This window comes from Lutjanus erythropterus, chromosome 16 (genome assembly GCF_056507025.1).
Source record: "Lutjanus erythropterus isolate fLutEry1 chromosome 16, fLutEry1.hap2, whole genome shotgun sequence".
Taxonomy (NCBI): domain Eukaryota; kingdom Metazoa; phylum Chordata; class Actinopteri; order Lutjaniformes; family Lutjanidae; genus Lutjanus; species Lutjanus erythropterus.
Genome location: NC_139332.1, coordinates 36,660,041 through 36,687,525, shown reverse-complemented (window position 1 = coordinate 36,687,525; position 27,485 = coordinate 36,660,041). Strand labels below are relative to the sequence as shown.

General features: G+C 41.3%; 1 protein-coding gene across 1 annotated transcript in view; it reads right to left on the bottom strand.

Moving 5' to 3' along the window:
- LOC146313581 (glutamate receptor ionotropic, kainate 5-like) overlaps window positions 1-25,647 on the bottom strand; it is a 235,029-nt gene extending 209,382 nt beyond the window's left edge. The window contains exons 1-2 of the mRNA XM_084738849.1: window positions 24,985-25,647; window positions 456-2,258 (exon numbers count right to left, since the gene is read on the bottom strand). The gene's annotated coding sequence lies outside the window, so the exon portion shown is untranslated. The remainder of the gene's footprint in view (window positions 1-455; window positions 2,259-24,984) is intronic.
- Between the last annotated feature and the right edge of the window lie 1,838 nt (window positions 25,648-27,485).

Sequence of the window (27,485 nt, the reverse complement as noted above, 5' to 3'; positions counted from 1 at the left end):
TTTAACACTGCTGTTTAAGAAATCAGTTTGTCCGCCAAGCAGTGCCACTTTTTGCAGCTTTTACAGGCAAAATAATGGAACTTAAGCAAATACAAACAAGCCATCAGTCAGAATAACTGCAGAAATGAACTTCAAAACCACATACCAAACTCTGTACTGTATTCATGGAAAAAAAACAGGTGGAAACTCATCAATTGTGCCCCAAAGAAGACAATCTGTGACTTCAGATATGAGTCAATCTCAACAAAACCTGAATATCATGTACCGCGGGGCGTCTGTATTGTATTCTAAGTGTTTGTTATTTCTGTCCATCAATCTTCCACAGACTGTGCAGGAGGAATAAAAGAGGACAGACAGAAAGGAGGAGACTTCTGGGAGAGAAAAGAGAGGAGGAGAGACAGAGGAGACCCAGAGGCTTACTGAGACAGACAAGAGAAAGAGACTGAAGTACTCACAGAATGAAGATGACGACACCAGGAGCCGATATCAAAAGATTCCCTCGGATGATGGAAGCCAGTTTAATCTCGGCGGGGTCCAGGATAGACGGACAGACAGACGGACGGACGGTGGTGCAGAGTATACGATCCACAAGGAGGAGAGCTGGGAAAAAACTCCGGGGACAAAGACGAATTTTACAAAGAGGAAGAAGTGAAGCTTTGGGGACCGGTGGCAAGACTGAGGAAATGAAGTCTCTGCTCTGTCCTCTCCAGATTTGGTCCCTTGCTGTCTCTCTTTTTGTCTATCAGTCCCTTTTCTCACTTTTATCTCAAGCTTAATGTGGAGACTGTTGAGGCAGTGAGGAAACTTCTAGATCCGATATGTCCATACTGAAAGAAAAAGACAAATCTTGCAGGAGAAGTAGTGGAAAGAGAAGGGGAAAAATGTCCTCCAGACTGAGTAAATCTCTGTTTGGCCTCGACAGGGGCAAGGGAAAACACAAATTAAAGTGTTTGTTGTCGCTAAACAAGAAAAATGAACATTTCAGGCAGAAGAAGGGCTTCCCCAATCCAAAAAGACGGACCTCGTTTGTGGACGAGATGGAGAAAGCACACACCGGGGGCAGAAACAAACTCAATTACAGACGGACAGAGATAATGGTGTGTATCGGTGGCACCTGCTCGGCCTCCTCTTTCTCTTCCTGTCTGCTTTTCCACCTGACTGCCAAGATTAAGGCATATAATCAAATTCTCTTAATTGGCCGTGATTGTGGCGACCGGCCAGTAGTCTTTCTCGGTGCTTCCCTCCTTCCTGCAGCGCAGGGAATGACAATGAGTCCTGGGCGGCTGGAGTGCCTGTCAGTCAAGACTCGGGGCTCTTGCAGTTACCTGCTGACTCACAACCAGTTGTTATCTTCGCTGCCTGCTGCTGCCCTGATCTCGCCATATCCTCCCCACCGCCCCGCCTTCTGCTCCTCCCTGCTATCGATTACCCAGAATGATTGACTGGATTTTATTTTAACCCCGCCTCCCTCCTCGCCTTTTGTTTTTCTTCTTCTTCTTCTCCCCTCTGTGTTTGTATCTAATCTCTGCTGCTCTTCCTGTGTCTAATCCCCATCTAGATCTGCTGTTGCTAATTGGTTTCAGGTGTCTCTGGCGGCGGCGGGAAGGAGAGTAGAGGGGGGAGAAGAGGAGGAGGGGTTGGGGGGGTGGCGAGGGAAGATTTCACGCCGCCGTCGCCATTAATTAAAAAGATGATTACTCAGAATACAAAGATTAAAGACGAAAATAGGAAGCGCCGGGGCCGATAATAACCTGGTAGCACTTTATAACTCCTCGCTCAGCTCCAGAGTGTTTCTGTTTAATGTGTGTGTGTCTGTGCGTGTGGTCATATAACATCCAGCAGATCTCAGCTTGTTAAAAATGGCCGCGTTCAGAGGAAAAGTTTCTGGGAGGTTTCTGCAGGTCGTCGCGGCTACATGTCACCTCCTGTGAGCCGCCATCCTGCAAAATCTTGTAAAAAAAAAAAAAAATTGTAAAACCTCGTCTTTTTTGTCCAGTTTTCTCAGATTACATTACATCCACTGTGTCAAGGATCCTGGAGAAGGAAAACCAAGTCCTTTTAAAAATACCCAGAATCCTTTGGTGTCCTCAGAGCAGCAGCTGGGGACAGCTCAGTCTTTGAATGGATGCTGTTGCCATGGTACCTTCTGGGAAGATGTGACAGTTGGCCAAGGGGTGGCTGAGGGGTTGGGCAGCGGGGTCACTTTGAAGGCTCACACCTGTGGCATTCTGGGAAATGATGTATGTTGATGACAAGATCTGCAATGACAAGAAAACAGAACAGAGAGAGTTTAGTTTCAAATACAATTAACAAAACACACATTCAAATTATGAAAGGCTTAAAACAGATACAAAATGGAAACAGTGATTTCAAGAATTTTACAAGATGTAACTGCAGACATGTGAAGAAAATGTATTGATCAAATTCTGATGCAGTGCTGGAAAACCATTGAATGACTACAGAAATTAATATACAGATATTCAGAATATTTGCATGATGTTTTAAAACTTTACTGCAACTGCTGAACTTGATTTTTCTATCAGTTTTATTTTGTTTATTTGCATGTATAGTGTGGCCGACAGAGCACCATTAATCATTAGCCAACACTGGTCACTCATCAGTCTCACATAGCCAGACGTCTCCACAGTGCTCAGTGGTTGCACATTCTGCTATTGGAGGAAAAAAACACCCCGCCTTGTTTTCATTTCTTTAAACCAATCACAGACGTCTTGGGCGGAGCTAAACCCAGGATGCAGTGACGGTGCTGCTGCAAAATAGTGTCGAGGGGTACCATGATTTGGTGGATTATGTGCAAATCGGGAGGCGAGCTCTGGCATTAAAATGATTACATCACTGCAAAAGAAAAGCAGCCGTTAGCTTGTTGTCAAATTAGCATCCTAGGCACTAATTTTCCATTTACATGTTTGCATGTAGGTTGCGGTCCTTGTTTCAGTGGGATTTTGAAAATGGAGATAGAGGACGCCACGATGCCGCATGAAGCAAGCAACTGATGGCAGGACTTTATACCTGCAGTGTGAGTCAGACTATTCATCAGTGTAAAAATTAGTGTTGAGATCTATATTTATTATTGTTTAACGTAACGCATCTACAAGCAACTCTGGAGAAATATACCTGAATGTTGAGTCTGCCCTGAAGCTTCAGTACCCAACAAGCTGGAAATAACTGTCTCCAGAACTGCTTTTAGCAGCTTTAAACTTACTTTTAATTCTTTATGTTAAGAAAAATGAGTGCCCGTCACTGTAGATGCATATATTTTAAAAAAGTTGTGTGTGAATTCTGTTTTTCTGTTAGAGGAAACCAGACATTTCGCAGATACAAGGTTTTCTATCGACCTGATTTGTCTTTTTCTGTATTCACTACATGTCAGTCTGAATAAAAATGCTAAATGTTTTTTTTTTCCACACAACTGAGGAGATTAACAAGTGATAAATAATAAAGGGAGAAAAACACAGAGAGAAGTGAAGCAGATAACTCAGTTATTCAGTCGAGTCAAAGATAAAGAACAAAGAGGATTATCCCAGTTTCTTCAAGACAGAGAGACCTTCACAACAAAAAAAAGTAAAATTAAGTCGACAAGCGCAGACATGACTGAGGTCGATAAAAGCATCTAAATGACAAGAGGAAGAACAAACTGAGCAAAACAGAACACAGAAAGACACAGACACCCAAAAGGAAGATGAAGCCTCAGAGGGAGTGGGAGGAGGAATGAAGGTTTTGTGGAAAAGAGCAAAAAAAAAAAAAAAAAAGTGGGAGAGAAAACACATGTTTGAGATGTAGAAACAGAAAAATAACTGAAGAAGAGAAGAGAGTGGGAGGGAGAGATTGAAAGGAACACTTTGTTTTTTAACTCTGATCTGAGAGAACTGCCGCTTTTAATGTCGACTAATGTGGGTCGGAGATGGAGGAAGTGTCAACACGAAAAACTCAATGGTCAGTTCCCGAGGTGTCAGAGTCCATCATCCTCTCCTCAGTATTTTAAACACAGGGTTTAATTGGCTGCACAACAAGTTCTCAGTGTAAAAAAATCTATTTTCTGCAAGTAAATTTAAGATTCAAAGTCTGCTGAAACATCTTTCATTTCAAGTCACCAAAATCAGCAGCCTGGGAACCGGACGAATCTGCAAGCTCATGTTTTATTTGCTCTTGCAGGTACGTCTTTAACCCTCCAAGGCAGCCAGATTCACAAGATCACACCAGAATCCATCTTTCCAGGCTTCAACTTAACTGTTTGCATCCACATCAAAAGTGGTCCAGCCAGTCAGAGTGTTTTCTTACTGTCATACTAGTCTAAACTAAAATTTGTCGTTAATTGACAGAGAAATTAGTCACCAGAGACATCGCTGTTCCAGTCTAATTAGTTTGGTGATGCCAGGCACACAAACATCTCATCTTGAACTTTGATTTATAAAATAAAGCAACATCCATAAGCCTCCATGGAAGCCAAGAACAGATGTGCTTGTTATTTTTTTAAAATACCATTATCATGATCACAAATTAATTTTTTTGTTATCTCGAGAAAACAAACCTAATTTTCTGTGACAGCGGGTTAATTATCTCATGGTCTCAAGAAAACATCTTTTGTTTTGCAATGACATAAATCTGAGAAAAGTTGAGGAAACAACTTTTGCTTTTTTCAGGCTCATGGAAGAATTATGGAGACCTCAGTGTGCACTTACATTCTGAATTAAAATGAAATTCAGATTAAAGCATTAAAACAATAATCTCAAGCAAAGCCTCTCGTCTTACGTATGTCTGCTCAGTGAAGTCATTTTACTTTCAGTTCCATGTTCCATCCTCACCAAATGCCACTTGTACATTTTCAGATTTTGTAGAATTAGATTGTGTATTTTAGCTGGTTATAATGAAGAGGGATTGTAGCAGATTTTTGAGGATCAGTGCCTTTTATTACCACACAGTTCTGCAGAGCAATTGGTGGTTTGTTGGACAAAAGTGTTGTTATTATATCTTCCAAAGCCGATGTCATAACCAATTTCATATCAGCGTTTACATTCACACGGGCCACGTTCATCCGTTGATTCGATTCTAACACCAGCATTTCTGCAGTTAATTGGATTTTTTTTGTGTGTTTTTTTTTTTACCATCAAGGACTTTCTGAGTTGAGCTGAAAAAGAGAAAAAGGACAAAACATTTCAGTCAATTTCAAAACCATTTCACGCTGCAGGCACAATTAATGGAAGAATTTGTCTCTCAAGGTGAGAATCAGCTCAGATGTTTTGTCCTTGAGTAAATATAGAAGACAAAAGTGACAGTAGACAATGAAAAATTCAGTTTTGGGAATAAAATCCAATCAGGAAAGTCAATAAAAGTCTTCCTGTGGCAAAACAGTCAAACCCGACAGTGGTGCATCACTCTGCTCCTGTGTGCCAGCTTTTCATTCTGTCCACATTTCAGTATAATTTTACTAGGATAGTGGATGTAATGCACAGGAATGAGGTCTTTTGTCCACATGCAAACAGTTTTAGGTCACTAAAACAGAGACAACAACAACCGGACAGCAGTGTCAGAAAGGTGTTAATAAATAAAGGTGAAGAGGAACGAACCAAATGACTGTGAAACTTTATCCTCACCAGGAAAACTAATGTGGACTGTTTTTCAGAGACTATCATGCAAAGATTATGTGACCATTTTATGCAAGATTTGATTGGCTGTATCGAAGTCTCTGTCCACACTGACTGATACCAGCAGACTGATCCTGAAAATTAATCCAAAACTAAGAGGAACCATCATGAAACCAAAACATGGAAACTTCTGCCTTTTGGTTTCTGATATTTCTTCTTGCAGGATAAGTCATTTACAGAGCAGATATGTACAAAAATCATAAAATAATCATGATACATCATAAGAAATTAAAGGGATAGTTCACCTATTATCTACTCATCCTCACAGGAAAACAGTTGAAGTGAATGGTGACCAGTTTTCAAATGTAAAAACACAACAGAATAAAAACATAAAATTCCTCCATACTGCTTGTCTGGTATAATACAGGTCTTCTTAAAGCCCAAAAATGCCAAGTTGACCAAGTTGAGTTATTTACACCATGTTTTTAGCCTGAATCTTCACTGTAGATCCTTAACTTGGAGCCATGTTCACACACAAACAGCACGTTGAGGCTTTAGGAGACTTGGATTATGCCAAACAAGCAGTATGGACGCATTTTATTTTTTCCCAGTTGTTTTTTATGTGTGAAAACCCTTCATTTCCGCTGTTTAGGAGATTCTGCAACACTGTTTTCATCCAGCAGCGTTTTGTGGGCTAACAAAATAACCCTGACCATAAATCGGCATGAGGGTGAGGAGATGATGTCTGAATTTTAATTTTTGTGTGAACTATCCTTTTAAGGAAACATGCAAAGTTGAAATACAGCTACAACCAGGACGTCCTCCTTTAAAGTTTCCATTTCGTCTGTCTTTTTCTGTTTGCATCTGAACTTAAAGTGTATCTTTCCATTCTGGAAGAACAAATTTAACTGATGACAGGACAGACAGTAATAATGTCATCAGTCAGAACTTCAGCATCAAACTCTTGAAGATTGTGTAATGAAAGAAACATACAGCAAATACAGAATCTGATGGCTTATTGTACATTAAGTTTAAGGCTATAAGTAATTAAAAAGATTGACTTTAATTCAGTTTTAGATTTAGCTTGATTTTCTTCTATTAATGCTCTCAGTACAGTCAAATAAATGCACATGAATCCTGAATAAAAATGAAATATGTATAAGAGAAGTGATTACAAGCGAATAAGTGTGTCAAGGGAGAGAGACCCACTTGAGAAACTCAAGCATGAATAATAATACAGAACAATTTCAGCATTGTGCTCTGAAAACATGCCATCATTGTCACGCTGTTCCAAATGACTGTGATTACTGCGATTTCTCCTCCGAAATGTAACCTGCACTACAATTGTCATTAATATCCAAATAGGGAGGATGGCAAGCTGAGCTGTTCAACAAAAAGGAAATGACTCTGTGTGCCGTTTTTTCTCTTTTTTTTAATCTCCATTACACTGAGCTGATTCATGCAGGCAGCTCAGCACAGAGAAGAAAATATGCCCCTCTATTGCTGCACAGTAACTTATTGCATAATATCACCTGTAGCGTGTGATGTGCTGCGCGACAGCTTCAGCAAATAACTGCAAATGTCAAACTGAGAGCTGCTCTTCAGGACGCAGCCTGCAGACACACTTCCACTTAAAAATGGAAGAACATTTCTGAACCTTTTCTAAAATTTATTCGACCTGAATTAAAGATTGTGGGTGTGACTCGGTCTGCAGACATGGGCACAAAGTCACATCGGATCACTTAACCAACGACTCTGATGTGAACTTGAAGACAGACATTGAAAAAGGAGGCTAAAGTTTGTTGAAAAGTAAAAGTTTTTCAGACTTCCAGGCTACATTCAACAGTGTTCAACTTTAAATCCTAAAGTCACATCAACACCATCAAATTCAACTGGAACTTAAACATCTTAAACAACTTTTACTTCTCAACCACATTCAGCCAAGTTGATCTAAATGCTCATCTAGGTAGAATAGATGTAGGCGTATTTGAGTCTAGACCAAAGTGGTGGACTGACATGCTGCCTGCTAAAAGTTCATCCTATGAGAGGCAGGAATGAGAAAATATAGTTATGAGATATTGCAGCCCAGTATCATGTGAAGGGAATACCTAGCCCCTAAGTTTGGTGGCCAAATTAGATTTTTGGTGGCCCAAATCGAAACTTTAAGTCAACTTAACAGAGCTGTCTTTAACTGTGTCTGTTCCCAACAAGTTTGACTTTTCAACTAATTGAGGAAAGTGGAAGCATGACATCATTAGATGCATCAGTTTCCATCACTTAAACCCCTGCAGAAATTCACTCCAACATTTTTGTTGCTGTTTGTTTTTTTCCATCAGCCACCTTTTGTGTTTCTGGTTCTTGTGTAAGGATCGTTTGAGTTTGAGTTTGAGTAGGCTCAGTAAACCCAGACTTCAGTAGCCCCGGTGTGTTGATAGTTAGCGGGCGACGAGGACATTCACCGTTTTCGTAGAATGTTGAACTAAAAGGCACAAAGGAATCAGGATATTCGTGGAACTGTAATGTGTTGGTGAAGCGTCACAGCATGAGGATAAAAATTTGGAATAAAGACACAAATGTTTTGTGGCCATGAACCATGATTTATGTTGAACCCTGGTGTCAGAGTCACGTTTTGCCGAACCCTAACCCAGGGGGCGATAATGAGGGGAGTAAAGGATGACAAATGCTTGATAACACAGATCTTTCACACAAGAGACCATCACCTAAAATATCTCTCAGCAAGCTTTATTTTTTAGGTCTAATCAGACATAATATTATTTGAGAACATGACTTGATGACATGATGAGACAAAACATGACACGACCACGTTGGACTGGTGGGTATATTACACACTTTGGCATGATAGTGGATTGGATATCATCTGTGTGCAACTCTGACGATTTGACCTCAACGAGACGCGAGAGGAAAAGCCAGGTGCACCAACATCGATTGGATGAATCTTTTTGGCCACTGTGAATGTGCTCTCCAAATTTAATAAAAATCTGAAGATTAAATCATGATATTTCCCGTGTACACACGGACATTTTGACCTGCAGTGACCATGAATATTCACAGCAAATTTCATGGAAATCTGGTCCGTCAAGGCGATATCTCACTGTGGATGCAAGAGTTGGACAGACAGCAGGACAATCTGACATCACTGTCTGCAGGCCTGACCAAGGAAAACCACTATGACAATCAATGACAGTATGTCCTCTACAAACTGCTGGATACCAAGTGTCAATGCTCTAATGCAGTTACCAGCAGTCTAAACTCAACCTGGAGTAAATGCGTCTCTTGACACTAGTTTTCTCTGTTTCTTTGTGAGTTGCAGCCCTCTGAGGACGTTAGAGCTGCTGCTGCTGCTGCTGCTGCATTATGTTTATGTGATGTAACATGGAGACTGACAAACGTAACGCGCAGCTCTCTGCAGTGCTTTAGCCCAAGGTCATCTGTCAACAACGTTCGGGGTACTGTAACACTTTTCACCAACACTGTCCCGGTTACGTAACGCCCTCAGAACCCAGCAGGCGCTGCAGCGCCGCCTTCATGAAGGGTGGGGGGGTCAGCTCTGTGGGGAGACGGCTCGACCGTCAAACAGAGCTTCTGTTTGGTTCCACATGAAGAGAGCAGCAGACAGCAGACGACTTTTAACACTGTGCACATTATAACAGACTGTTGTACTAATGCTGTGGGGACGTTCGCCATATGTCACAGGTCGGAGACTAACAGTCCTCTACAGCTCCAAATCACTGCGAGTCTCCAGAGACTCTGTGCGTGCAGAGGCCCAGTTTTGATTGTACCCTGACCTCATAATCTTTTTTTTTTTTCTTACTTTTTAGTTGTTCATTTTTCAGCATTTCAGTGAGCAGTATATGAGCAGCAGACCAACAATAATGAAAACCTCATCTATTGATCTATTCTTGTCATATCAGCTAAGAGCATGACCCATCTTTTGTCTAGTATGCAGAATTTAGCTCACTATATTTCTTCTACAATGTCCAGCCGCTGCTCTGAAGTTTCAGGGTCACATTTCCTCCAGCTCCTTTTGATGGCCTACATGCAAGAGTCAAGATTTTCAAGAGATAGCTGTTGTACTTTATAATTAAGTCATCTGGTATCAATCCCAGTTACACAATCAAGCGATCCCTTGGAATCTTGTAACGTAGAACGTCCTCAACAATCTGAATAACCCATGTCCCAGAAACCTCATCATCTGTTTGACATATGTCACATTACAGTCACCAAAAACACTAACTTTCTAGCTTCGTCCATTCGCTAACCAGCTATCACAGTTGAGCAAGTAGGGGGACACATGAGGTAGAACTCTGGAGGCTGAGAGAAATACAAAAAACTTACAATATGGTGAGGCAGGCAAAGGTTACATCCTAAGAGGGAAGTCCAACAAAGCAAACAAACTTAACTGGGAGGAGGCAAGAATTAAGTGTCCCAAAACAGACAAGGGCAAGGAAACAACAATGCAAAGGTCCAAAAGGACTGGGAAAGCACTAGGAAAGGTTTAGAACACTGGACCAAAGACAGACTGGCAATGACATGAGGGAAACACACCCACTAAATACTCAAGGAAGGGAGGGCTAATAAAGGGCAGGTGAGACTAATTATCCATCAGAAAGGTACATCATTTGTATTAACCTTGAAGATTCCATGTTTTAATCATCTGTTCTGCGTGTTCAAAATGTTCAACCTCTGTGCTCACGCTATACAGACCTGGACTGATCAGACCTGACATCGGTCCTCACCAGTCTTGTAGAACACAAGATCAGTCTTGGTCTCCAACTTTCTGAAGGTCTCGTTGACAGCATTTTCACTCTGCCTTGTCTCAGTTTCAGACAAAGAGGATCCAGGAATTTATTTCAAGACTGGACAAGACCAAAACTGCACAGATATCACTAGATAGTTTTTGTTTTATCTGATTTCCCGGTCTTGACTAAGTCTCACTCTGCCTTGGTCTTGACTTAGTCTCAACACATCTACCCCTCAACCCTTGGTCTTGTTTCTGTCTTGATACAATCTGGTCTAAGTCATGACTTGGTCTTGATTTAGGTGGTTTTGACTACAACACTGAACCTAAACACAGAACTCCAAATTGAATATCACTTGATACAGAAACAAGGTTACACTCTTGAATTTTTTTGACAAAACAAAAAAAAAAAGGCAGAGTCACTTTGCGCAACTCTACTTTGGATGCAAGGTGAGGAGAAAACAAGATGAAGATTTACAGCAACATTCAGTTTTATTTCTGGCACAGCATAGTCTGAGTCAAGACTACGAAGGCTGCAACACCACAGTACTATTAAAGCAAGGTCACGACAGATTAATGAATGCAGGGAGAGCTCCAGCTGTAGATGACCAAACATCTGACCCACTGACTGTTTGCAAAGATGGACAACATGACAGCTAGCTGAAAGCTTCACTGTAAACCTCTTGTTTGATTTAGAGCAACACAATACTGGCAGCTACTGTGATGAACAGAGAAATATTGCTGAATGGGTTTGTGGTGAAAATTATTAAAAACCCAGATATCACCACTAGAAATCATAAAGCACCCAGATATCATTGCTAAAAATTGTGAAGAATGTCATTTACAATGCTAAAAATGTATCTGAACCTATGAAAATTCTGTTTTATATATAGAATTAATACAGACTTTTGTACAAATTTTGATTTTTGATAATGTGTAAATCTAATTTTGACAACCTCTTATAATTTTTGCAAGCCCCACATAGTGGGGTTTGGACCCCGGGTTGTGAACAAATGGTTTAAAGTATGGCTCCAAGAAGACATGACCTGCTTACTGATTTTTTTACTGATGAGGGCTGCTTTATTCTTTAGCTGCTCAGATGTATGATTCATTTGAGGAAAAAGAAAAAAAAAACTTGCATTATAGTCAGGTTGTATGTAATTGCAGCTACTTTTGTCCTTCAGTTGGGAGGAGCCCTCCTGCAGCCCAGCTGACAGCAGCAGGAAAATTAGTACTTTTAAAGCCACTGCTGCTGACCTGTGGTGTAGATGAACACAAGCAGTGAATAACTAACACATTGAGACTCTGTGGTCCGACTCTTCAGCGCCACTTGAGCCAGAGGGGCTCAAATAGGTGTTAAGAGTCCACTTTATTCTCAGAAAGTCGCAGGTTTGCAGGGTGACTGACTCTGAGAGTTGAACCACTTGGCTCTAAATGTTAGTTTTGCTAAAACACTCATCTGTAGAAGCGCTGTGACGCATCATTAGAGCAGCAGCAGTGAAAGGTGGATTTTACATTTTACAACATATTCTTAAAATGTCACCGCTGTAGAGTCGGGCTGCTGTGATTTTTAAAAAGCTCTCTGGTCTGAATGTTGCTGTATTAAACGCACTGAGGAGTGTATTGTCATGCACTGCGTCCATTAAATGAAATGAAAAATAAAATATGCACACACTGTCCAGTTTAAATGATAAGAAAATGTCACATTCTGGATATATCATCTGAGATTCTGAACTTAAACTTCATTATTTGATCTTCAACTTTTAATTCTGAAACTTCTGTGCTTTCATTTATTTACAGGTAATTACTCAAACTGAAGTCAGATTTTTTGAGTTATCTTGGCGGGCATCTGGCATCTCTTATTATTATTATTATTATTTTTTTTTACAGTAATTAATATTATGACAGAATAATTTTACTCATGAGAGGAGACAATTAGGTAGTAATTAGGATTAGAAGAAAAGTCTCAAACTCATCCCAGCATGCATTAGACAAAAGACTGCGGTTTGCTTAGACATTAAATTAATTCATTGTAATTAATTTCCCTTTTCCATTTTCTTCTTTTATAATATATTCTTTACTTTAATTTTCCTTTAATGATTTTACTTCTATAAAATCATTTTCACATTTTATCTTCCAGTTATTTTTATCTATATTGTTATATCTTAATTATGACTTATTATAACGTCCTTGTTTTCTCACCTATTTGGAACGATTTCTGCACATTATACCTTACAGTTACTGTTTATGTTGGCATGTTTAGTATAGAACTGGTATATTTTTATACCCTTTGCTTCTTCATGCTTCATGTGTCATATAATCTCTATAAACTGATATCTGCATATGAATCTGTAGCCGAGGGACAAGATGCATATCAGATTTGCTCTGGTTTCTGTTTGTAGTCCAAGTAGTACTGACCAATCACGTTTGAGCGGGTTTGAGCTTTGGTTGCATGCAGGTTAACAGTATATGTCAAGAGAGAAAGAGGTGGAACGACACTTTGACCATAATGCAGTCTTGGAACTCGCTGTTTGTTCGTCTGACAACAATTAAGCTTTTCATTAACGTCTTTAAATGTATCTGCATTCATCTAGAGATCAGAGAGACGTCTTGGTCCTGATACCTGAAACACTGGCTGTTGCCTCCTCGGGCTAAATCTTCATCACATGTGAGCAGATTTGTTTTTCATGAAGTCGACCCTCGTGCTGTTTATCACAGAGAGAGAAAAAATGCACTCAGTGCATGATGGCCTCAGTGGACAGGTTCTCATTTTAACAGCATTACAAAAAAAAGATCCTTTTTTAAATCTTAGGAATATTGTGAAAGTTAGACCCTTTTTATCTCAGAAGGATGCAGAAATTCTCACTCATGCTTTTATTACGAGCCTTTTAGACTTCTGCAATTCCCTTTTTATTGGTTTACCCAAAAAATCTAATTAGAAACCTAGAGCTAGTTCAGAATGCAACCAGAGTTTGCACCAAAATCAAGAAAATGGATCCCATTACCCTGCTGCTTAAAACACCAAGCTGGCTGCCTGCATCTTTTAGAATCAAAATGAATAAATAAAGCTGAGTTAAGTTGTATATTGTTGAATGTTTTAAACAGTTAAGTAAGTAATAAGCACTAATTATCTGTTCTTGAACTTCTGTGATTTCAGTTTCCCTGCATGGGATTAATGATACCCCAGCTCCTGTTTTACTTCCTACTTGTAATTTCAACACCACACTAAGTTCCCATAATGTTATAGAGGATGGGAACAAGTATGTAAGTATGCTCCTTTTGACTCAGTTGTGGGCTGCAACATAAGACATAACTTAAAAATATATTTGTATAAATCTTGCCAAATTAAAACCATTAAAACTCTCATTGATTAGCTGTTAGCGGTTCCAATTCGCAGTGCTGTCATGGATGAACACACAGCTGAGACTGGATCACTTCGGTACTGAAGAAACCTTGAAGATCACAGTTAGAAGAAGCGTCTTTTTTCTGATTTCTCTGCAGTTTTCTGGCTGTTTATCCCTGATGGAGCAGAGATAATGATATCCTCAGAACGTGTAGGTCACAATGAATATAAAATATGAGCATCATGTCTGTGTTTAAGTTATGACTCTGAGACAAAGTACAACTTTGGGGTCACATCCACTGCTGCAGCTCCTGCTACTGACTGTGCTGATAAGCAGCCAAACATTCATCTGATGTCTTTTATTTCCCTGGGGTCACATTTGACCCTGCACTGTTTCTTCTCTGTTCTACAGTATTTTCATTCTTCTTCATGACGCCTTGAGATGCTTTCACTTCACATAGAAATGTCTGAAGTATTCACGTGTTCAGCATGAAGTTCCTCTGTAAATGAGTAAAAAGACGAGTTCAAGGATTCTGTTTCTTAATCTAATATGAATCTACCTCTCCAAGTCTATTCATTAATCCCCTCTCATGAGGAGACCAGACAGTCTGGTCGTTATTGATCGGAAAAGAAAAAGTTCAGGTTATTACAGCTGCACAGAAATAAAATGTTTAAATACTAACCAGGAAAAGGAGTTTACAGCATTCACACTTAAAGGAAAATGCACACAAAAAGTCCCTTTGTGCAAAGAACTCTTGTCAGAATCAGAGATGTTTCTGTTCAACAGAAGACGTTTTTTGTTTGCAGTTTGCTGAACACTGCCCTCATGCCGTGTCCTCTTTAAACCTCTGTGTTGTGTTTGCTTGTCCTGCTCTGTTTGGCTCAGATCATGTGAGACACGAACCATCTGTGACTGAAAACCTCCACTGTGAAAGTTAATGTCCTGACCAAATGACGTCCCCTGTGAGGGTCATTTGTTACAGTCGGTGAACCAAAGAGTAAAGTTTCACTCTCATTTTGTCTCTTTTTGCAGAGCTCGCACAGACATTTTAGGATCGGCTCTGACATGTGACAGCTGTTTACTCCAAACTGCTGAAACTCACTAAAATGTTCAAGCAGTTTGTTTTTTTCTGTCCTTGTCAGAGACTTTTTGGTACTGACTGTTTTTATGGAACAAATGAAGAAAGCAGCATGGACACAACTACCACAGGAACAACAAATATTTAAGCTGTCATTCACGCGTGGATGCCTCCAAAAGTACAAGTTTCAAAAGTCATGAAGCAGAGTCAAAACTTCAACTTGTGCAGATGTATGAGCCGGAGCAAGAAAACATGAGCTCTGCAGATTCATCTGGTTCCCAGGCTTGAAAATCAGAGCAAAAATGCCACATTGATCCTGCAGATAAAAACTGCTCTCACAGTTTATTTTAGTCTGAAGAAATAAATGTTGACAGAATAAAACAGACATGGAGTTTTTTCTGATTTCCAAATTGTTGCCTACATTACAGCAATTGGTATCTGCTGACTTTTGCTTCTAAGAATGGGTATTTCCTCTTCATGTGCCAGAGCCAGAAAAGTGTGGATTAGATGGATGCAGCTGAACAGGTAAGACATATTTAAAGTTGAATGACATCTCTTGAAATTGGCATCTTTTGTAGCACGTCATAAAAAATATCAAAGTCAGACTGAATAATGATTTTCATGATCAGCCAGCCATCTCTTCCTTAACAGTTTGGTAAATGCTCTTGTTCTCTTTCTTGCCCAGAGTTAGATGAGAAGATTGACACCACGCTCATGTCTGTGTCAGAGTCCTGCACGAGTCCAGTTTTGCAAACCAAAGAAAAAAGTAGTACCAACCCGTTACGCACAACCTGGAACATTAATATAAGCCCCACATGACCCGACCCGCACCTGTGACCAACACCCAAACACAGTCAATCACTTATCACTCATTGTGCTCTCATCTGGTGCAGATCCGGTGCTCCTGCAGCTGTTCATATGTTTCCATAGTGACAATGAGCTTAGCTTGTGGCTATCAAAAGCTAACACTTTTTGAAACTAGCAGCTTTGAATGCACCATAATCCTCCCAAACATCCAACCTTGCCTTAGGCGTTGTATTGTCCACAACTTAGTGTCCCCTGCTGATTACTTTTGGCTTCATGTCATCAGTTTTAGCATGGAGCTAGCTTACATCGCTGTCAGTGACGTCCCATTGTTTGGCAGGATGTGGGGTCAAAGGTTGTGTTGCAGACTTTCACAATGAAATCCTGCCGGCTGATTAGGCTTGACATTACTGTGTTAGCAGATATAAATACGGTACTACTACTGGTCCTGTAGCTCAGGTGGTGGAGCCTTCAGTTTTGTTCTCTGCCCTTCTTTCAATAAAGAAAAGCTCTTCAGTTCTGATATATCTGATTGTATCACAGTATCTACGCTAACCTCTCCAGGCGACGCAACTCAACTGTTCTTCTTGCTGTCAGCGCACCTGAAACCACGCCCATAGCTGCCTGTGGTTCCTCCGAGGATGCTGATTGGCTCGCACCACCTCTGGTGCAGATAGCTTGGAGCCTGGCAAGAAAGATTCTCATGTGATCTTGCAAATCCAGCTGCCTCACAAGGTAAACTAAACTGTCCACTTCTACAAATCGAATAAATTAAATTCCATGACTTCTTGACAAACTACCACATTATAACATCAGTTCTAGTCTGTCAAAAATATCAATTGAAAAATTCACATTTGAAGGGATTTTAACACTCCATACTCTTTCATACTCTCTCATTCTCAGATCCATCTTAGTCCAAGGCTATAATTGAATACATGAATGCAACCTTATGATAAAAATAATAAATTTACATGAATTATTACTAAGATTTCATCAAAACCTGTTTTTCATCACACCTGATGGACAGTCAGGCTATAAATCTCACCTATTTTTTCTCACCTATTTTCTATCTTTGCAGGACGGCGGGGATTTGTTCCAGCTGTGTTTAAAATGATTCTGTTTCATTCAAGAAGAAACGATTCGACTCTGGACTCTTTGTACATCTATCACTCTTTTGTAATTTCATTTCATCTGTCCGGTTTCACTGAGAGGAGACAGCCTCCAATTAAAAACCATCATTTTATCTCCCCCTGCGCCGCCAATCATCTCTCACCAGTCACTCCATGAAAGGCTGCCCACATACGCTTTAATTACGACATTAAAGCGAGAGGCCTGACATCTCTCCCTCTCTCTCGCTCTCTCTCTCTCCTCACCTGACATAAACCGTGACGGCTCATTCTCGCCCGGCCATTTCCGCCGCCGCGAGAATGGCTTTTCAAACGCCGTTGATCGAGTTTCTAACTGGTGTCATCTGGCGCGTAAGACATGATGAATGCTCCTCCCCGCACAAGCCGAGCGGAGGACGGACCGAGGGGTGAGGGCTGATATATGGCTGCTGGCATCATGTGGGTTAATAAACCGAAGTCCCGCGGAGACGAAAAGGGACGCAGGAAACGCCGCTGACGGAGATGTGATGTCTGACGCCGTCAGAGGAGGATTTACAGCTCCATCAGTCAGCAGAACGTTCTTAAGTTTCTGTATAAATCTGTTTGTTTTATCACATCTGTTATCTGTCTCTGTGTTTCTGGGCTCCTTTCACTCGAGGACACACTCGTTATCGGTCTCTTTGTCTCTCACCCTCCTTCACAGTGTCTCTATTTGTCTCTTTCCCTCTGTGTCTCCTTGGTGCAGGTCATCAGAACATCTTCATACAATAGAAAACAAAGCAGCTGCTCTGAATACTGTGTGTGTGAAGGTGTGTGAAGGTGTGTGTGTGTGTGTGTGTGTGTGTGTGTGTGTGTGTGTGTGTAGTCCCACAGGAGACATATTTTACATCCGTTATTTCAATGGATTAATGATGTAATCAAATCAAACTGGGAAAAAATAAATGAACTGATTATTCCTACTGAGACTTTTTCATGTCCCTCTGCACGTCTACAGTTTTTGTCACTGTTTACTGTTTCTCTTTTTTCCCTGGTTGTTTTGTGACACTTTTGTCTTTTTGTGCTTATTTTGGTGTCCTTGGTTTATTTGTCTCCTTTGTACATGTATTTGTCTCTGTGATTATTTTGCGTCTGTTGAGTTTATTGTGTGTCTCTTTATACATGTTTTTGACTTTTTGGGGTTGTTTTGTGTCTTTTTGTGGCTATTTTGTGTCTTTTGGGGTTGTTTTCTGTCTCTGTAAACAAGTTTATGTCTTGGTGGTTGTTTTGGGTTTCTTCTTTACGTGTTTTGTGTCTTTGTGGTTATGTTGTGTCTCTGTGGTTGTTTTTGAATTGTGTGTTGGTTTTGTGTCTCTGTGGTTGTTTTGTGTCTGGTGTCTCTGTATGTGTATTTGTGTCTTTGTGGTAATTGTGTTCTTATGTGGTTGTTTTGTGTTATTTTGGGGTTGCTGTGTATCTCTGTGGGATTTTTTGTCTCTTTGTGAGTGTTTTGTGCTCTTTTGTGGTTATTTTGTGACTTTGTGACTGTTTTGTGTCCCTAAATTGAAAGTTTTTGTCTCTCTTTATAGCAGGTTTTGTCTCTTTGTAGTCATTTGTCTCTTTTGGGGGTTGCTGTGTGTCCCTTTGTTGGAGTTTTGTCTCTTTGTGGTTATTTCGTGGTCATTTTGTCTGTCTTTGAGATAGATGTCTGTTCCTTTCTGGTCATTTGTGTGTCGGTTTTGTCGTCGTTTTGTGTCATAACTCTCCTGTGAATTCTTCTGAAAGCGACCGGCAGCAGTTCAGCTGTGTAACACAACCTCCTCCTGTTTCCTGCAGCTCTGCAGCCTTCATCTGTTTCTACTCTTTATTCCGTTATATTTTTTCTTTGTTGTCGCCCGTCAGCTTTGAGCGCTACGTACTGCATCACTTTCATGATAACAGACACACACAGAAAACCGAAGGTGTGAGTGTTCTGATGTGCGTCATGCTCAGTGTACGTCAGTGTGTTGCCTTTTAAGTGCGTGACGTGAAAAAATGGACAGTCAATCTGAGGGAAACGGAAAAGGCCAAATTCTTAAGTGTGTCTCTGTGTTTGTGTCTCTACATGGTTGTTTCGTGTTGTTTAGGGGAATTTGTGGTGTTTTTTTCTTCTTTTTGATTAGTTGTGTCTCTGGGGTTTTTATGTGTCTTTGAGCATTTTTGTCTTGCGTGTTTTGAGTCTCCTTGTAGCTCCTTTGTGTCTTTGTGGGCAATTTTGTCTCTTTGTGGTTGTTTTGTGTCTCTTTTTTTGTGTGTGTTTGTTTTTTTTTCCTCTGTGTGGTGCTTTTTGTGTCTTTGTTGGGGTTTTTGTCCATTTGTGCTCATTCTGTGGCCCTTTGTAGTTAATTTGTGTCTTTGTGTAGTCATTTTGTGTCTATTTGTGGTCATTATGTGTCACAGTATCTTTTCCCATCTCTAATTTGAATGCTTTTGAAAGAGACTGGCAGCAGATCAGAAGTGAGCAGCTTCCTCAGTAATCGAACAAAAACTGCCTCCTAATTCCTGTGAGTGAAGCTGCAGATCTGCACACTTCATCTACTTCTCTTTTCCAGCTATTTTCTTTTTGCCGCCTTTCTGTTTTGAGTTCTATGTAGTGCGTCTCTTCTTCATGATAACACACACACACACACACACACACACACACACACACACACACACACACACACACACACACACACACACACACACACACACACTCAATGTTCTCCACAGGATCACACAGAGAGGTGTGAGTGTTTTGTTGTGCGTCACACACAGTCTGATATACTAATGGCCAGTCAGTCTGAGGGAAATTAACTGAAAAGGCCAAATTCTTAAGCTGATGTGGGTGTTTTTTGTGTCTTTACTTGTTCATTTTGAGTCATTTTGTCTCTTTGTGATTTTTTTGTGTCTTGGTAGGAGTCTGTCCTTTGTCTGTGGTTGTACTGTGTCTCTTTTTATTTAAGTTTTTGTCCTTAAGCGGTTATTTTTTTTCTTTGTGGTGTTTTTTTTGTCTCTTTGTGGATGTTTTGTGTCTTTATCTGGTCATTTTGCATCTATTTGTGATCATTTTGTGTTGAATTATCCAATCTTTTCCCACCTCTAATGTGAATGCTTTTGAAAGAGATTGGCAGTAGAAAGTAATCGAACACAAAATGCCTCCTGTTTCCTAAAATAGAGCCGGAGCTCTGCAGCCTTCATCTATTTCTATTCTTATTTTTTTCAGCTATTTTCTTTCTTGCTGCCATCTTGCTTGAGTACAATGTAATGCATTTCTTTTTCATCAAATTTTCTCCTTAGAATCACATAAAAAGACAAAGGCGCAAGTGTTTGGATGTGCATCACACACCATCAGTGTGTTGCCTTTTAAGTGTGTGACATCAAAAAGTGGACAATTAATCTCAGAAAAATAAGTGAAAAGACCAAATTCTTATGAAACGTAACCAACTGTGCTGCAGTGTTTCCATTTTGTTTCAAGTCTCAGCAGCAAGATGACAAATTCACTCAATACATTTTCTGTAAGACAGAAGTAAAATTGACCATTTTAATCTTTACCTTCATCTGTATGAATGTTAATGATGAATAACTCTCCACTACTTCTCTCTACAACGCACAGCTGATGTTTCGGTTGCAGAGTGGGTTGAGTCACAGTGCATTTGGGTGTGAAAAGGTTCTGCAGATGTGTGTGTGAGTATGTGTGTGTAGGTTGCAGCAAACATTCCCAGTTGAAGGAATATGAAACAGACTGAATATTTTCCTTTTTCCATTGCCTGCAGTGTAGCATCTGAATGCTCTCTCATAGATACACACATTAAATATTACACACATGCACCACATGTGTAGGCAGCCTGTGTAGGCAAGAAAACACACTTGTGATCACTGCCAAACTGCACACAAATGCAGACACACTTTTCAATAATGCACAAATTGAACACACACTCACACACCTGCAGCCACGCTCGCGCATAGCAAACGTCGACTCCATCAGCCGGCGCTGTCACCCGCAGTGACAACGGCAGGCTAACGCTCTCTGGAATACAGCGCGCATACATTAAAGCTGGAAACAGTCACTCCAGCTTCAGTCTGATTATCTTTCCACCCACCGCTCTCACATCTGATCGCGCTGATTCTCATAATAACACGCTCCGTCTCATTCACTCCAACACGGAGAGGATACGTGGAAACGCCGTCACAGTTACACTTTTAAACGCTGAAAAAGGTCAGAGCAGCACTGGTTTTAAGTGACAGTGATGTAAAGCACTTCCACAAACACAGACTCATCACTCAGTGGTGTCTAAACACTAAGTTTGCTCGCCTCCACCGTCCTTGAGAGGACATTCAGCTCTGTGGTTTCAGTCCTAGTGGTTCCCTCTAACTAAGTGCCTGTAAACGTCTGCTGTCTGACATCTGAATTATTCTGTTCCACAACGTGGTTTAGTGGTGACACACCGCCTGAGAGGCTGTTTGAAAGAGTGCCGTCGGCAGCACTTAAGTACATACTGTATAATACACATAATCACAGCAAAGAACGTCCTCAAGGAGAGGCCTATTCCTGCTTTTACACAGCACTTAGAGAGACATTTGGTGGCGGATACAAACTCAAGGTATCATGAACAGAAAGAATGAGAACATTTTTTTCTTTTTAAAGATTTCACTTTGGCCAACTTCACTGCTGAGATATTGAAAAGGCAGCAACAAGTACATTTCCACTTATTAACATTAACATTTTAGCTGAATCAATTTTGAAAAAAACTGCTTTGAATATCTGTCAAAACATGGACAGGGACAGACGCTAATTAGGGTTGAGTGATTGACAATGTCAGCAGTAAAAACTTTGATGGTTTGATGATGGATGATAACATTGCCAGGTCCAAAAGGGTCTTCATGTTGGCACCACATGTCCGTAACTTAACGTCTCTTTATTTTCTCTCCCACGTCAAAAACAGCATTCAGGCAACAACTCTGAGGGGACACACCACCTCAAATACAGTAGGCTTTTACATCACAATGTTCCAGGGCTAGAGGACTCGTCCATCGTCCCAATCCAGTACTACTAGTTTTAAACACTGGTCCCGTGGCCAACATGCAAAATTTGGTGGCCCAAATGTAATCTTCTATAATACAAAACAGTAAGAACAATTTCACTCAACTTAACGCAGCCTTCCTGACTTAACTACTTCTTCAAAAAATTCTGATGTGCTTTTTCTGATAAAAAAAGGAGCTTAACTTCGCAGCTGGTGGAGGAAACTAGCAACACACTGCAGAACATTGCATCCTTAAGCTACTTAAACCTCGGGACGTTTGTGGAGCTGTAATGTTGTGTTAGTCTTGCATAGTCATGAACGTGGCTCCACACATACACATTCTGCCATAAGGGAAAAACCCTGCAAGCAACCCTGAAAAGCCCCGCCTCGTTTGCATTTCCTTAAACTAATCACAAACTTCCAAGCCCAGGATGCAGCGACGGTGCTGCTGCAAAATACTGTCAAGAGGGAACTTATTTTGGTGGAACATTTGCACATCAGGAGGTGAGATCTGGCATTAAAGTGACTACATCACTGCAAAAGAAAAGGGAACAACTGTTATCTTGTTTACGTTCGTACCATTAGCATCCCGGGCACTAATTTGTCGTTTTCAGCATGTAGGTTGAAGATAAGAGGTTGTTCTTTTTTCCTGGGGACTTTGAAAATGCAGGATGCTCTGATATCGAGGCCAGTGGCAGGACTTTCATCCACAGTGCTCATCCAGTGAGTTAGACTAATGTTGTGTTGGCGAAGGCTCACAGTATGGAGATTCAGGGACACAGGGGGCCATGTACATGTAATATTTGGTGGCCAAAGAGTTACTTTGATTGGCCATTTGCAGAGGCTGGCATCTGCTGAATACAAAGAAAAACAAATTCTTTATGAAAAGCTTTGGATTGCCCCTGCAGCACCACCCTCTTCTCTTCTGTCTCATCTCCAGCGTAATTCAAATACACATATTTTAGACAAAATATGGCAAAGTTAGGCTACATGCACTCCTGTCTATGAGAGAAAGGAGAGGAATGACCATTGCTCCAAAAGCACACACTCCCCACAGTTGTTAGAGTTACCATGCTTCCTGCCATAAAGTGAGCGAGCAGACTTAGAGCTAATACAGCTCAGGTTCCACATGTCCTGCAACAGACAGGCAATATCATTTTTCTTGCTATTACAACGCCATTAGGCCTTTATTTTGAAAGGGGTCAATGCTGTGTTCATTGGTAATGATAATCTTTCATATTAAACAGTCACTCAATGCCATAAATCTGTTGTTCTGCTACTATTGCTGCTTCTATCATTGCACCCTGTATTTGGCATGCATGGCACGTCCTAAAACAAAAATTATTGGTGCCATTATTCCATCACATGGAAATCCACAAAAGATGGCCAGCAGCAGAAGTGCATCACTGTGTTAGCAAGTTATTAGCTTATAGACATCCACAGAGCAACTGACTCTTCCATTATTGGAGATTCGGCCATTTTTAGAACCTTAAATCGCACTTGTGGCTCCCCATGTAGAATAATTTCCCACCCCTGCACTGGATGAACCATAACAGTCAAAAGAAAATGGCAGCTCACTCTACAACAAGTGCTAAAACTAAATATACTCTAATGCTTACAGCTAATCAACAAGATAGTCAGTTCCACTTTCCATACGACCACAATGAGCAAACTGAAGTTCAAGATGAAGACCAGGACATGCAGCTGAAATACATCATTCAGCCAAGAATCATTACAAATTTGCACCTGAAGTTGACAACATTAGATACAGTTTATTAAAAGACAGCCTCGCTATATTGGCCACAAAGATTTGACTGACAAATTCGAGCTACCACACATTCCTTCATTCTAACATTTACAGACTAATAATCTGTGAAGTTTCCGTGTTTCTAGGCCACAGGTCAGACGCTGACATTAGGCCTCTGTCTTAATCTTTGATTGTCTTTGTCTCTCATTGAACAGCGACCCCCCCCACCTGCCAAAAGCTGCAACACACACCTCATTCATTTGGCCTCAACAGCTAACGGAGCAGACATGATGAAGGCAAACACGAGCTGATGAAAGCTTCGTTAACAATCAGGCTGCTGTTTCCAACTGAACCAAACAATTAATAAACATTTCAGCTGCAAATTGGACCACATGGGACGTTTTAGGATGTGAGCACTTTTCATCTGATGAATAATTTATCAAGTGAATGAATCAACTTCCCGCCTGCTTTCTCTACGAGTGTGTGTGTGTGTGTGTGTGTGTGTGTGTGTGTGTGTGTGTGTGTGTGTGTGTGTGTGTGTAACTGCAACAGCAGAGATCGGGTTCACGGTGTACGCTGATGCTCAGCTGTTAACACCAAGCTAACTGTAGCATGACTGGCGTTTATCAGGCTGATGCAAACAGACTGCTGTTGAGTGTGTGTGTTTATGCGTGTGTGTGTGCATAGAGCCTATATACATATTCATGGATTCTGTGAGTGTGTGTCTGTGTGTGTGTGTGTGTGTACCAGTCCTCCTGGACATCTAAAGGCATCTGTGGTCATTTTACTGCGTTTGTTTTATCAGGGTTGAGGGAGTTGAAGAGGATGATGATGGTATGGAGAGGAGTCAGTGGATGTGGAGGTGGTGTGTGTGTGTGTGTGTGTGTGTGTGTGTGTGTGTGTGTGTGTGCGTGCGTGTGTGTGTATGTATGTGTGTGTGTGCGTGTTGGAGGGGGTGATGAGGCAGCGGAGTGATGGATGAAGAGAGGGATGGAGGGATTATCGGGGTTCAACCCCCGTCTGTCGATTTCATGTCAAGCCCAATGCCTCTCTGCTTCAGGCGCCGGAGTCTTGATGACTTCCAGTTTACGATGCACAAATGCGTGTGTGTGTGTGTGTGTGCATTTTTTTCAGTGTGTTGCCTGGCTGCTTGGCTGATGGTGCAAATGAGTGATGGTTGCAGAAGAAAAGGATGAAGGAGGAACAAGAAGATGGGAAACGAGGAGGAGAAGGTGAGTGATGGAAAAAAAAGGGGACACAAAACATCTGATGGATGGTCATCCGAAAACGATGATCGAGATGTGGAGAAGGGAAGAGAGTGATTGATGGAGGAAAATGAACAAATGACGAGCCAAAGAGAGGTGGCGAAGAAGAGAAGATGAGGTGATAGGACACGTTAAAAGAAAAAAGATAAAAAAGAAGCAGAAGAGAGCATGAAAAGAGCAACACCCCCCTACTGTGTGCTCCCTCCAACACACACTCAATCACACACATTCACTATCACACACACACTATCACACACACTCACCCATCTGCTTCTCCTCTCCGTGGGCGAGCCAGCGAGTGCCGGTCGTAGTGCCGGCTCTTACGGCAACGCCGGCTGAACGCAGCAGAGGAGAGAGGAGGCAGGAAGAGGAGAAAGAGAGCAGTGCAGAGTGGTAGTCCCTCGACTGAGCGAGCGAGTGAGCACGGAGCAGAGCGCCGGCTCAGACGTCTGCACCCGAGGAAGAGGAATGAGGAGGGAAAAAACGGCGGTGCAACAGACAAAACAGCAGCAAGCAACTCCTCGTAAGCAAAATCCAGGTTTTTTTTTTAATTATTCCAAATCCACCTGAGAGATGAGTCTAAACACACTCCAACACACACCAGCACACACACTCTGCTCGTGCACACTCCCTCGCCAAGCCAAGTGCTGTCGCAATGACACCGTCCCCGGCGCGGCTCCTCGGGCCGACGGTGCGAGAAGAGGAATGAACACACGGACCTCCACCACCTCCTCCTCCTCCTTTTCTTCTTCTTCTTCTGTTTCACCTCCTGCTGCTGTTTGTCCTCTTTATCCGCCCTCTCAGTAACACAGAAAGAGACACAGAGAGATAAAAAATAAAGAATAAATGCTTCTTTTCTTCTTTTTTTTAATTCCTGTTTTACTCCTCCTCCGTGCTGCTGTCTCCTCTCTGCGTGTCCTTCAGTGTTGGACTGGCTGCTGCTGCTGCTGCTGCTTCACAGCGCAGAGACGCTGCTGGACTGCATTCAGCTCTCTCTCTCTCTCTCTCTCTCCCCAACTCCATCCCCCCTCCTCCCACTTCCATCACCCCCTCCTCTCCTCTCTCCTCTCCCCTCTCTCAGCTGATGAATGTATCTCCATACCACCTCCTCCTCAGCTCCCTCCTTCAATTCACTCTCCCCCTCTCTTTCTCTGTCATGTTCCCGTCCACCTGTTCTGAATGCTTAAACAATCCTGAAGTGCAACACACACACACACACACACACACACACACACACACACACACACAGACACACACACACACACACCAGCTGCGTCACACCATTTGACAACCGTCAATTAACACCTGCAGCATACACACACACACATACACATACACACAAACACACAGTCAGGGGTTTATCTAGAGGAGAAGGTGATAAAATTGCTGGTTTTCTAGAGAGCTGACAGATGTTGAGATCTACAAAGCGGGAGGACTTCTGCTGGTTCTGGAAGTAAAAATCCTTTCAATTTCTCTCACTTAAAATAGACCTGAGTAGGACAAGCTGCTGATTCAGAGAAGACGAAGGTGATTAGTCTTTAATGTTCACATAAAACGACTAATGGAGTGCGTATTGCTTATGCATAGTTTGTATTTGCTGTAAAATCCGGCAGGTACTGAGGGACTTGACATAGGTTCGTCTGTATGGATTTTTTTCTTAACGCAGTGAAAAAGAAATCCCTGCAGGATGGTAGTTTACTGTGACCAGACATACCGAAGGATACCATCCTAAGCGTAGCATAGCTCCGTTAAGGAATAAAACATTTTCTAATATGTGTGGATGAGATAGTAAGGGAGGAAAAGGGGAAAAGGTTAGCAGTAAGTTGTCAGTGTGGCAGTAAATGTACAGTTCAGGTTACAATGTGTCAGTAAATAATCACCACAGCTTCTCAAGATCAAGAAAAGTCTCCTTCAACTGCTGGGAAAGTGAGGAGAGTTAACCTCCAAAGCAAGCTGAGCAGCAAAGGCTAACAAAAATGTCGGCTAGCCTTGTAATCCAGCCTTGAATGGCAGCATAACTTTTGGAGATTTTGTAAAATAAACCCATAATGATAAAGGCGACGTATAACACAAGACGTACATTATTTTATGCTGCACAGGGCATGAGGCTGTGAACAGCAGAGCACAGTTCAGTACCTGGCTGTTGGGCAGCCCGTCGAACGCAGCTCTTCATCTAACAGCAGAAATATTTCAAACTGAGCCGCTGTCACAAAAACTGAAAATGATCCCTTCATTTTAAATAAACAACAGAACTTAGTGCTGAACTCAGTGGCAAACATTGCATTTCCTGTGTCTACTTGATAATAAAAGTCAACTCGTGTTTGACCATTTAAACGCTTTTAATGTGAAGCTGAAGCTGTAGGAAATGTTTGCACTGCATCATTAGTTATTTGCAGTAGTCTCTGAACCCACCGGCTATCGTCTGATGACAGTTTTGCACTCATATGCAGACACCTGTCACTAGAGGTTATATCAGCAGTATTTTTCTGTAACATTGCTTTTTCCCCCCAGAATGTTGCCACAGCCAGCCAGTTCATAATACTGTAAATACATGTAAATATTGCAATAGTTTCATCACTGGTTCAATCACCATCATGCTACATCATTCAGCAATAGTGACTTATGACATTTGTCTATGTGAAATTTTTCAAGATTGCCTCTTTAAATTATAGGCTCTTTAATATCACTGAATAATGTAATGATCATACAAGTTTATGTTATGGCGATCCGCTGGAATTAATTCAACTACCTCAGAAAATAGTTT